This window comes from Lissotriton vulgaris, chromosome 11 (assembly GCF_964263255.1).
Source record: "Lissotriton vulgaris chromosome 11, aLisVul1.2, whole genome shotgun sequence".
NCBI classification, from domain to species: Eukaryota; Metazoa; Chordata; class Amphibia; order Caudata; family Salamandridae; genus Lissotriton; species Lissotriton vulgaris.
The window spans coordinates 59,958,359-59,970,198 of NC_141699.1; positions in this window are offsets into that span (position 1 = coordinate 59,958,359).

Below are 11,840 nucleotides of genomic sequence, written 5' to 3' on the forward strand. Positions count from 1 at the left end.
CATCAGCGAGCGTAACTGGGTCGAAGATATCATCATCATCCCGTAAATCCTTGGTCCAGGGCAACATTAAAAAGATGTTGTTTACAGAAGCGCAATATGAACGCAACCACCCACTGACGCATCTGTATAACACTAAGCTGGCTAAAATGCTAGCTCTGGACCTTCTCCCTTTTTCTTTTGTAGAAGGGGTTGGTTTTCTAGAATTAGTGGCAGCGCTCTGCCCTAAATGGAAGGTTCCTAGCCGGTTCTATTTTGCCCGAGTTGCGGTTCCAGCACTACATGAGGATGTTCTGGAGGTGATTGGGGCAGCTTTGCAGAAGAGTGCTGTTCACAATATACATCTGACAACAGACATGTGGACCAGTGGCGCAGGCGCTGATTACATGTGCATCACTGCACACTGGGTCTCTTTTTCAGGGGTTAAAGCAAAGCTAAACGCAGGTGTTGACCCGGACCAAGTTTTTAAAGCTGCTCGGAAACATGCAACACTAGCCATGTTTGGTTTGGAGAAACGTCACACAGCAGAAAACATTTTGGATGTGTTTAACACAAAGGTCCTTGACTGGCTGTCCCCCAAAAAACACCAGGTTGGTTATGTTTCCACGGATAATGGCGCCAATATAGTTAAGGCCATGGAGCTGGGTGACTATTTCAGAGTGCCGTGTTTGGCGCACTGTATAAACCTGGTTGTCAAAAAATTCTTGAGTTATAAAGACAGTGCAGCGTACAGGGTAGTGGACACCTGCCGAAAAATGTGCAAACATTTCAGCCATTCTTTTAAGGCCCGGAAGCATCTGAGGAGCCTGCTATATGAACGTCAAATGCCAGTGAAAGCACTCATCCAGGAGGTGGCAACACGTTGGAACTCAACCTTCTACATGCTTGAGCGTCTGTATGAGCAGTATACGGTACTCGATCACTATTTCTTAACACAGGGTACAGCTCAGAAGGAGGACCTAAGGATGGGTGCGGCACAATGGGACATAGTTAAAAGTCTGACACGCATGCTTCGTCCTTTTGAGTTCTTCACGCGTGCAGTCAGCAAGGAGGACTGTAATTTGGGAAAAGCTATCCCATTGTTGTACATGCTGGAGCACCAACTGAAGGAGGTGTGTTTTGTGTTTCAAAAAGATGAAGAAAACCAAGACCCTTTTGTTCTGGCGGAGAAATTATTAGAGCGCCTACAAGGTGATGAACGTCTTAAAATGATCCACTCAAACCAGCATTACATTTGTGCTACTATTCTGGATCCACGCTACAAAAAGGCGCTGGCAGGCCAAGCATTCTTTCCTTTTGCTGATGAAGATGTTACAAAGTACAAACAGTGGCTAGCCTCCTCAGCCAAGAGGTTTGAAAGAGAACAGCAGAAAATTGAAGGAAAAGGCAGTACATCAGCATCAGCAGGCCATCCCCAGTCACAACAATCCACTTCTGCACCTGTGGCTGCGGCACAAGTGACCTCTCAGCCGTTAAAGAGACCGGCAACCGGATCATCTGCACCACCAGACACAACAGTAACATTGGAGGCTGAAGAGGATTGGCTAGCTCGGCTTGGGTTTGGTTCTCAAAAGGTCACAGCAAAAGCTAAGCAAAGTGGAGAAACCTTGGAGGAGCACCTTGAGTCAATGGTGAAGGACTATCTGAATGACTCAACAGAGGTCTATGTTAATGCGGACCCATTGGCGTATTGGCATGGGAAAAAAGAATTCTGGCTACAGCTCTCCAACCTGGCTTTAAACTACTTGTCTTGCCCACTCGCAAGCGTGTCTTCTGAATGTGTTTTCAGTGCTGCTGGTGGCATTGTAACTTCCAAACGGAGCCGCCTCTCGCCCAAAAATGTGGAGAGGTTAACAATGATCAAGATGAATCAGCACCTCATACCACCAGATTACAGAGTACGAGAAAGCGTGCCGGATGAAGACGAGGTGGACAGCAACATAGATGATGGATTTTCTTCTCTGTCAGGTGACACTGAGCTCACCCTGCCTGAATTCGCAGAGTATGATGACGAAGCCTCATTCTTATTCGTAGACCGTGACACCGAGCCCTGAAAATGAGACAATGAATCAATAACTTTCTTTTTCGTCCATATTCACTTTTTTTCCTGTGTGTCTGTCTTCCTTTTTTGTGCACAATTAATATAATTCAAACTTTAATCACCTAATCACAAAAACAGGCCCATCAGCAGAACTGTCTTCACTTGTTTGCTTATTGATTTGAAGGTGCCGCAGTCTGCATTCCTCAGGTTCACAAGTTCAGAAGAACATGCTCCTCTATCCTCCTCCTCCAGACTCCTATTTCCATCAAAGCAGAGGGCTGGTTTACGCCCAATGAAGAAAGACTCAGCACTTGTGGGGGTGTTGTTTTACCTCTTTGCGGGTGAGTTGACGGCTCTGGGGCCATTGCTGGGAAGCTCTAATACCGGATAAAAGTGGTTTGGACCAAATCCGAGGCGGAAATTTTTGGGTGTTTTTGCTGACTTGCTTGCCTTTGAGGTGCTCTTTGGGGGGGTTCCAACTGTTTGTGGGTGAGTTTCGGGGTCTGGGAGCACTGCTGGGACACTCTAATCTTGATTGCATTTGCTTTTCAGGAAATCCGTGGTGGTAAACCAAACTTATGGCCTAGCTACACAGCGCGTTTGGACCGAAGGCCGAGAAATATTGTAAGTATGAGATTTTGCTTTTGGCCTGTTTGGGGGTGTTATGCTTTTTGGTGGGTGGGTTGGCGGGTCTTGGGGCATTCCTGGGAAGGACTAATACCGGGTAGGAGTGGTTGGGACAAAATCCACGCAGATTTTTTTTTTGCTATTTCTGACATTTTGCTCAATGTAGCGTTTTCGGGGGCCTGTTTGGGGGGCTTCCTGGTGTTTGTGGTGTTTGTGGGTGGGTTTCGGGGTCTGGGAGCACTGCTGGGACACTCTAATCTTGATTGCATTTGCTTTTCAGGAAATCCGTGGTGGTAAACCGGACTTATGGCCTAGCTACACAGCGCATTTCGACCGAAGGCCGAGAAATATTGTAAGTATGAGATTTTGCTTTTGGCCTTTTTGGGGGTGTTATGCTTTTTGGCGGGTGGGTTGGCGGGTCTTGGGGCATTCCTGGGAAGGTCTAATACCGGATAGAAGTGGTTGGGACAAAATCCACGCTGCTTTTTTTTGTGCTATTTCTGACATTTTGCTCAATGTAGCGTTTTCGGGGGCCTGTTTGGGGGGATTCCTGGTGTTTGTGGTGTTTGTGGGTGGGTTTCGGGGTCTGGGAGCACTGCTGGGACACTCTAATCTTGATTGCATTTGCTTTTCAGGAAATCCGTGGTGGTAAACCGGACTTATGGCCTAGCTACACAGCGCATTTCGACCGAAGGCCGAGAAATATTGTAAGTATGAGATTTTGCTTTTGGCCTTTTTGGGGGTGTTATGCTTTTTGGCGGGTGGGTTGGCGGGTCTTGGGGCATTCCTGGGAAGGTCTAATACCGGATAGAAGTGGTTGGGACAAAATCCACGCTGCTTTTTTTTGTGCTATTTCTGACATTTTGCTCAATGTAGCATTTTCGGGGGCCTGTTTGGGGGGCTTCCTGGTGTTTGTGGGTGGGTTTCGGGGTCTGGGAGCACTGCTGGCTATGGATACTTTACTTTGCAAGAGGTTTGAAGCAAATCCATGGTGGCAGAGGGGAGTTAGGGCCTAGCTGCAGAGCGCGCGCGGAGTGATTTGGGAAATTGGCAAAAAAATGACTACGTCCCCATTTTTGTACTTTTGCTCTTTGGCTGTTTGGGGGTCTTCTACTCATTTTCTCCTAGGTTGACGGCTCTGGGGCCATTGCTGGGAAGCTCTAATACCGGATAAAAGTGGTTTGGACCAAATCCGAGGCGGAAATTTTTTGGTGTTTTTGCTGACTTGCTTGCCTTTGAGGTGCTCTTTGGGGGGGGTTCCGGCTGTTTGTGGGTGGGTTTCGGGGTCTGGGAGCACTTATGGGACACTCTAATCTTGATTGCATTTGCTTTTCAGGAAATCTGTGGTGGTAAACCGGACTTATGGCCTAGCTACACAGCGCGTTTGGACCGAAGGCCGAGAAATATTGTAAGTATGAGATTTTGCTTTTGGCCTGTTTGGGGGTGTTATGCTTTTGGGCGGGTGGGTTGGCGGGTCTTGGGGCATTCCTGGGAAGGTCTAATACCGGATAGAAGTGGTTGGGACAAAATCCACGCTGCTTTTTTTTTGCTATTTATGACATTTTGCTCAATGTAGAGTTTTTGGGGTCCTGTTTGGGGGGCTTCCTGGTGTTTGTGGGTGGGTTTCGGGGTCTGGGAGCACTGCTGGCTATGGATACTTTACTTTGCAAGAGGTTTGAAGCAAATCCATGGTGGCAGAGGGGAGTTAGGGCCTAGCTGCAGAGCGCGCGCGGAGTGATTTGGGAAATTGGCAAAAAAATGACTAAGTCCCCATTTTTGTACTTTTGCTCTTTGGCTGTTTGGGGGTCTTCTACTCGTTTTCTCCTGGGTTGATGGCTCTGGGGCCATTGCTGGGAAGCTCTAATACCGGATAAAAGTGGTTTGGACCAAATCCGAGGCGGAAATTTTTTGGTGTTTTTGCTGACTTGCTTGCCTTTGAGGTGCTCTTTGGGGGGTTCCGGCTGTTTGTGGGTGGGTTTCGGGGTCTGGGAGCACTTATGGGACACTCTAATTTTGATTGCATTTGCTTTTCAGGAAATCTGTGGTGGTAAACCGGACTTATGGCCTAGCTACACAGCGCGTTTGGACCGAAGGCCGAGAAATATTGTAAGTATGAGATTTTGCTTTTGGCCTGTTTGGGGGTGTTATGCTTTTTGGCGGGTGGGTTGGCGGGTCTTGGGGCATTCCTGGGAAGGTCTAATACCGGATAGAAGTGGTTGGGACAATATCCACGCTGCTTTTTTTTTGCTATTTATGACATTTTGCTCAATGTAGAGTTTTTGGGGGCCTGTTTGGGGGGCTTCCTGGTGTTTGTGGGTGGGTTTCGGGGTCTGGGAGCACTGCTGGCTATGGATACTTTACTTTGCAAGAGGTTTGAAGCAAATCCATGGTGGCAGAGGGGAGTTAGGGCCTAGCTGCAGAGCGCGTGCGGAGTGATTTGGGAAATTGGCAAAAAAATAACTAAGTCCCCATTTTTGTACTTTTGCTCTTTGGCTGTTTGGGGGTCTTCTACTCGTTTTCTCCTGGGTTGACGGCTCTGGGGCCATTGCTGGGAAGCTCTAATACCGGATAAAAGTGGTTTGGACCAAATCCGAGGCGGAATTTTTTTGGTGTTTTTGCTGACTTGCTTGCCTTTGAGGTGCTCTTTGGGGGGGTTCCGGCTGTTTGTGGGTGGGTTTCGGGGTCTGGGAGCACTGCTGGGACACTCTAATCTTGATTGCATTTGCTTTTCAGGAAATCTGTGGTGGTAAACCGGACTTATGGCCTAGCTACACAGCGCGTTTGGACCGAAGGCCGAGAAATATTGTAAGTATGAGATTTTGCTTTTGGCCTGTTTGGGGGTGTTATGCTTTTTGGCGGGTGGGTTGGCGGGTCTTGGGGCATTCCTGGGAAGGTCTAATACCGGATAGAAGTGGTTGGGACAAAATCCACGCTGCTTTTTTTTTGCTATTTCTGACATTTTGCTCAATGTAGAGTTTTCGGGGGCCTGTTTGGGGGGCTTCCTGGTGTTTGTGGGTGGGTTTCGGGGTCTGGGAGCACTGCTGGCTATGGATACTTTACTTTGCAAGAAGTTTGAAGCAAATCCATGGTGGCAGAGGGGAGTTAGGGCCTAGCTGCAGAGCGCGCGCGGAATGATTTGGGAAATTGGCAAAAAAATAACTAGGTCCCCATTTTTGTACTTTTGTTCTTTGGCTGTTTGGGGGTCTTCTACTCGTTTTCTCCTGGGTTGACAGCTCTGGGGCCATTGCTGGGAAGCTCTAATTCCGGATAAAAGTGGTTTGGACCAAATCCGAGGTGGAAATTTTTGGGTGTTTTTGCTGACTTGCTTGCCTTTGAGGTGCTCTTTGGGGGGGTTCCGGCTGTTTGTGGGTGGGTTTCGGGGTCTGGGAGCACTGCTGGGACACTCTAATCTTGATTGCATTTGCTTTTCAGGAAATCCGTGGTGGTAAACCGGAGTTATGGCCTAGCTACACAGCGCGTTTGGACCGAAGGCCGAGAAATATTGTAAGTATGAGATTTTGCTTTTGGCCTGTTTGGGGGTGTTATGCTTTTTGGCGGGTGGGTTGGCGGGTCTTGGGGCATTCCTGTGAAGGTCTAATACCGGGTAGAAGTGGTTGGGACAAAATCCACGCGGAAAAGCCTTTTGGCACTTTTTGTAACTTAGGGTTCGTTAGGGTTAGCCCTAGCAGCAGGATTGCATGTGTTTCGGGGTGTTCTAGATTTTTGCAACTGAGTTTTGGGGTCTTAGAGCACTCGTGAGAATGTGTAATTTTGGTTGCAAGTCATTTGAAGAAAATCCATGGTGGGAAAGGGGGGATTTGGCATAGTTAAAGAAAGCCTTTGCCACTATTCTTAACTTAGGGTTCGTTAGGGTTAGCAGTATTTCTATTGCATGTTTTTGGGTGGGGGGGTTTTCGAGTCTTGGAGCGATGCTGGCTATGGATACTTTTGCTTGGTTGCTTGCAAGTGGTTTGAATACAATCCACAGTGGGTAAGGGGGTATTTGGGCCTACTTTTACTTTCAAAGTACGTTTTGTCACCAGTTTTCTGCTAAGCCTTGTTTTTTGAGATTTGATTGGGGTCTTCTACCTTTTTGCGACTGGCTTTAGTAAGGGTCTGGGTGGGAGCACTGCTGGGAAGATCTAATTTTGTTCTAAAACACAGTTTACAGTACACCTAGCTTGAGGGGAAAGATCCGCTACATTAATTTGCCCATACTTATTTATCCTTCAAAAGGTAACTCAGACAGAGTACGCACTTTCAAAAATATTGTACTGTCTACTAGGAAAATCAAAGTGTGACTTTTTGCACTCCCCAGCCTACATACCTTATATTTATTTATCAGTGGTGTTGTAATATTATATCACTTCCTGTTTTTCGTTGAACAATTACAGGCCGGGTTTCAGTCTGTGCAATGGGGAAAAAAGGATGGAGTCAGGCTTCACATTAGCGAGCCGCAATTCAGCATCCGCCAGGCAGGCAGTGGACAGGGTGTCTTCTGGTCACCAACATTGATGGACGAAGTGTCAGATGGAATGGAGGAGTGCCGCTAATAAGAGGAATTTTTTTCTGCATGCAACTTACTTACCAAATTCAACAGGACAACTACAATAACATACAGATACAGTATCCATTGTTTTTTTCTATGACTGTGACTGCATTTCTTGGATCTCTCTCTGCTTCTAAATTGATCCCTTAACACATCACTTAGTCCACTCCACTATCACATCTGCATCACACATAGTCATTTGTAAGTGCTCCTACGTAATTCGCAAGTCGCAGCACGCCCCAGCCCATAGAGGACTAGGATGGCCCCAATGATGAAGCATGTCACCAAGGGGCAACCCTGGTGAGTGAGGGGACACCTAGAAAAAGAGCAATTTCTCCTTTTCTATCTACTATACCTTCCAGACCAACCCCATTGAGTGTTGTGAATGGATTTATAGTGACCAGCAAGGCTCTCAGGTATCTGGCAACAGAGACCTTATGTTGAATATAGTTATCAATAATTCCACACACGCCCTGTACTGTTGCATTCTTTCTTCCACAGTTGTCGAAAGTACTACTTACTTTTCACTGACATGCATGCAGTAGTGCATGCACTTTCAAAGATTGATGGACAGGTTTGTACCCAAAGATTTGTTTATGTTCAATTGTTTGTCCATGCTGTGCTTTTTTTACAGGGTGTCTTCTGGTGAACAACATTGATGGACGAAGCGTCAGCTGCAATGGAGGAGTGCCGCTAATTAAGAGGAATTTTTTTCTACATGCAACTTACTTACCAATTTCAACAGGACAACTACAACAACATACAGATACAGTATCCACTGTTTTTTTCTACGACTGTGACTGCATTTCTTGGATCTCTCTCTGCTTCTAAATTGATCCCTTAACACATCACTTAGTCCACTCCACTATCACATCTGCACCACACATAGTCATTTGTAAGTGCTCCTACGTAATTCGCAAGTCGCAGCACGCCCCAGCCCGTAGAGGACTAGGATGGCCCCAATGATGAAGCATGTCACCAAGGGGCAACCCTGGTGAGTGAGGGGACACCTAGAAAAAGAGCAATTTCTCCTTTTCTATCTACTATACCTTCCAGACCAACCCCATTGAGTCTTGTGAATGGATTTATAGTGACCAGCAAGGCTCTCAGGTATCTGGCAACAGAGACCTTATGTTGAATATAGTTATCAATATTTCCACACACGCCCTGTACTGTCGCATTCTTTCTTCCACAGTTGTCGAAAGTACTACTTACTTTCACTGACATGCATGCAGTAGTGCATGCACTTTCAAAGATTGATGGATAGGTTTGTTCCCAAAGATTTGTTTATGTTCACAATTGTTTGTCCATGCTGTGCTATTTTTTCTTGTCTCCCAAAACCTTTCCCAAAAACCCCCGTACCCATCCATTTTTCAAACCCTAACCCTCTTCCCCCGGGCTGTGTGGTTTTGATTGATGTGTGACTAAATTACAGCAATAAATCCACACACTTGCTGGGGAGGATAAGGTGATAGCAACAGGCTGGTGAAGAAATCCGAGGATATATTCTTACTCTGCTTGACAAAGTCCCATGGCTAATGTCAAAGAACTTCAACCGAATTAGTAGTTATACTTTACCATTTGTTAGGCTACAATGTGGCACTGTTCTAGTGTACTGTCACCTGCTATATTCTCTATTGTACCTTTGTATTGCTCAGGAGGACAAACCAGATTTCATTTTCTTTTTTTTCATAGGCATGCAACTGCCACTGTGTCACACCACTAGTACCACCGCTATGAGGAAATTTCATCCGCCCAGGATTGCCAACCTTAATCGCCATTTCCCGTGGAGCCAGCCCTGTGCCTTAGCCTACTTTGAAACACAAATTACAGGTAAGATAAGCGTTTGGTGGGAGGGAGTAGAACGGAGTATTAGGAGAGACGAGAGACTGACGGTAGTACTACTAAAGTCCTAGGACTCTTGTTTGGGCATTTACACTTAAAGGAAGAAAATGGAACTAAACTTTCAGGAAAACAAAGTTACTGTTAAACCCCCACCCACCAGGCAAGCAGTAAAAACAGGTATGGTCAGATAAAGTTTCAAAAAGTATATTTTTATAGCCCTAACAAAAAAATCTCCCGCAAGACCCTCCCTAACCATAACGGTTGTCCTTTAAAAGTCCCAAACCCAACTCCCGATTCCCACCCCCCAAAAGTCTCTAAAAAAGGGGCAAGGGACACTATGGGTGGATGCTGTTTACTTTTTGGGCCAAGGCATCATACTCCTCGCGGAGCAAGGCGTGCTCTACGCGGAGCCCCTCCAACACGTTTGTAAAGTGGTGGAGCTCATGCTGAAGGCGGGACACCCTCAGGGTACTGCGGTGCAGGCGTGCCTTGAAGTTGCAATGGCTGTGAGAGGCAGCTGTTGTCCTTGCTGCTCGGTGTCGGCGTTTGGCTTTGGCAGCCCGGCTCAGTCTGGCTGGAGCACTGTGCTGGGTGGCATCCCGTGGGGGCACGGAGGCCGATGCAGCCGACGTTGTTGTCGTGGTCGACTGCGCACTTTCGTCGTCCTCCAGGGCCACCAGCCGCCGATATTCTGCAACAGTGGCATCGATCCTCCGTTGCCGGGCCGCTCTAGCCAGCTCCTTCCTCCTTGTTGGTTTGGAAGGAGCATCTATATGAAGAAAGAAAGACATAGTCTGTAACCAATGCTCTTTAAGATTAACTCAATCATTCAGCAGAAATTTGTGTTGCAGTACAACTAGCAACTTGCAAGCGCATTACATAACTATTGAGGCCAGTATCTATCTAACCTCCCACTTCTTCATCCTTGCTCTAACATTAGTGGGTGTTTAAGGAACAAATTCTACCAGCACTATGGACTTCCATTGGAGTCGACTATGAAAGTACAGCAGTCTTATTCTTCTTCTTGTCTCTTGTTTAGGAAAATTGGTACGTTATCTTCTGCAAGCTGACATAATGCCAGCGCAGTGAACTTGCACCCGAGAAAAAGAGACGCACGCCATGATGAGTGACCTAGACTTGCGTTACTGTACCGGTCCAGTACATGCAGGTGGTGAAGCTCTTACTTTTCTATTATGGGTGGCACTGAGAATACTCTGTTACAAGGGCTACTGCTTAATTAATTTAACTTTCACCCTACAGTGCAAATGAGTACTAGAAATGGAAAATGAAGAAGATAAATAATCTGATTATCTATCACTTCACATGGGATGTTTTTGCTTACATATGGGATGACTTTAGGTGCTTGGCTTTTTATTGAGTGACCAGTGATACATCCACATATGAATGACTGAGTACTACTAAACTTATTAAGAGAGGTAGGGAGTGGCCACCGTAATAACCGGATCTATGCTGTGCTTGCAATACAAACTACTGCTACTATTGATGGTAGTATTTGGACAAAATTACAACTTCTTTTCCTTGCCTTTCCTACACTGGAACGGACGTGCGGGTGCAGTGTTACATGCTCTTCAAAGTTACACTTAGTTCATCCACTGACCGTCTACTCTCTCTAGATCATGGGTACTCACAAACTTTCTCTCAGGGGCTAAATTTACAGTGTAGTTTGTGGCCGAGGGCCGCACTGGTGGGGGCGGAGTCAGAGGGGGCGGGGCTAAAGCAAAACGAAAACTTGTGACCATGAGGTTGCACACAGGTCCCTGCAGCAGATGCCTTCATCCAATGAGCCACCAGACCCAGCATTTACATACATCTCTCTCCCTCCTGCTCTCCCTCCTGCCCTCCCTCTCCATCTCTCTCTCCCTCCTGCCCTCCCTCTCCCTCCCCCTCTGTCATCTCACTGTGTGTGTGTCTGTCTGTGTCAGCCTTCAGCCCGGGCTGAGACAGCTTCCTCAACGCGCACACACAGACAGCCACACCAAAGTACTTAACAGGTCTTTAAAAGACCATTAACATATTATTGAGGCTTTGTTTGTTGTAGCGCCCCTGCATCTCCACCCTGACAATCACTGCTTGCCCGGCCCCACAGAGCAGAGGCTTTGTTCTATTTCACCTCTTGGTGGCCCTGTATCTCCACTCTGCTCTGTGAGGGCCGGGGGAGCAGTGATTGTCTGCAAGGTCTGCGCGCCGCCAAAGAAGGCTTGCCGGGCCGCCACCGGCCTGCGGGCCGTACTATGAGTTCCCCTGCTCTAGAAACACATATGCTATCTAATAGTCAGATAGTAGCATGATCCAGGTATATGGACACATACAGTTTCTGTGTCACCCACCCAGGCTGTTGTCCTTCCACCAATCATTGCTTCATCATTCACCCAGCCATGCGTCTCATATTCTTTCCTTCCCAGCCACGTCTTCAATCTCAATAAGTAAGGAATATATAAGAGCTTACCTCTGCCCGCCACCACCACCGTCTCAACTCTCACAGCCGGCACTGGAGCGGCCGCCTCCTCCCCTGAAGAATTGCCCTCCGCCTCCGTGTCGAGCACCACCACCTCCGCGTTGGCCCCGCCACCAGATGTTCCACCTACAAAGTACATTTAAGAATGTTAGAATAAACCACTCACTAGTATTTGGTCTAGGAATGAAGACATGTAAAAACAATGTAATTTGTGACTGTCTACTCTAAAGTAAAAAAAAATGTCCCTTTTTCCAGGGAAGGGTGTTGTCTTGCTGCACTTTTTGGCACAACTGATGAAGGCTGGC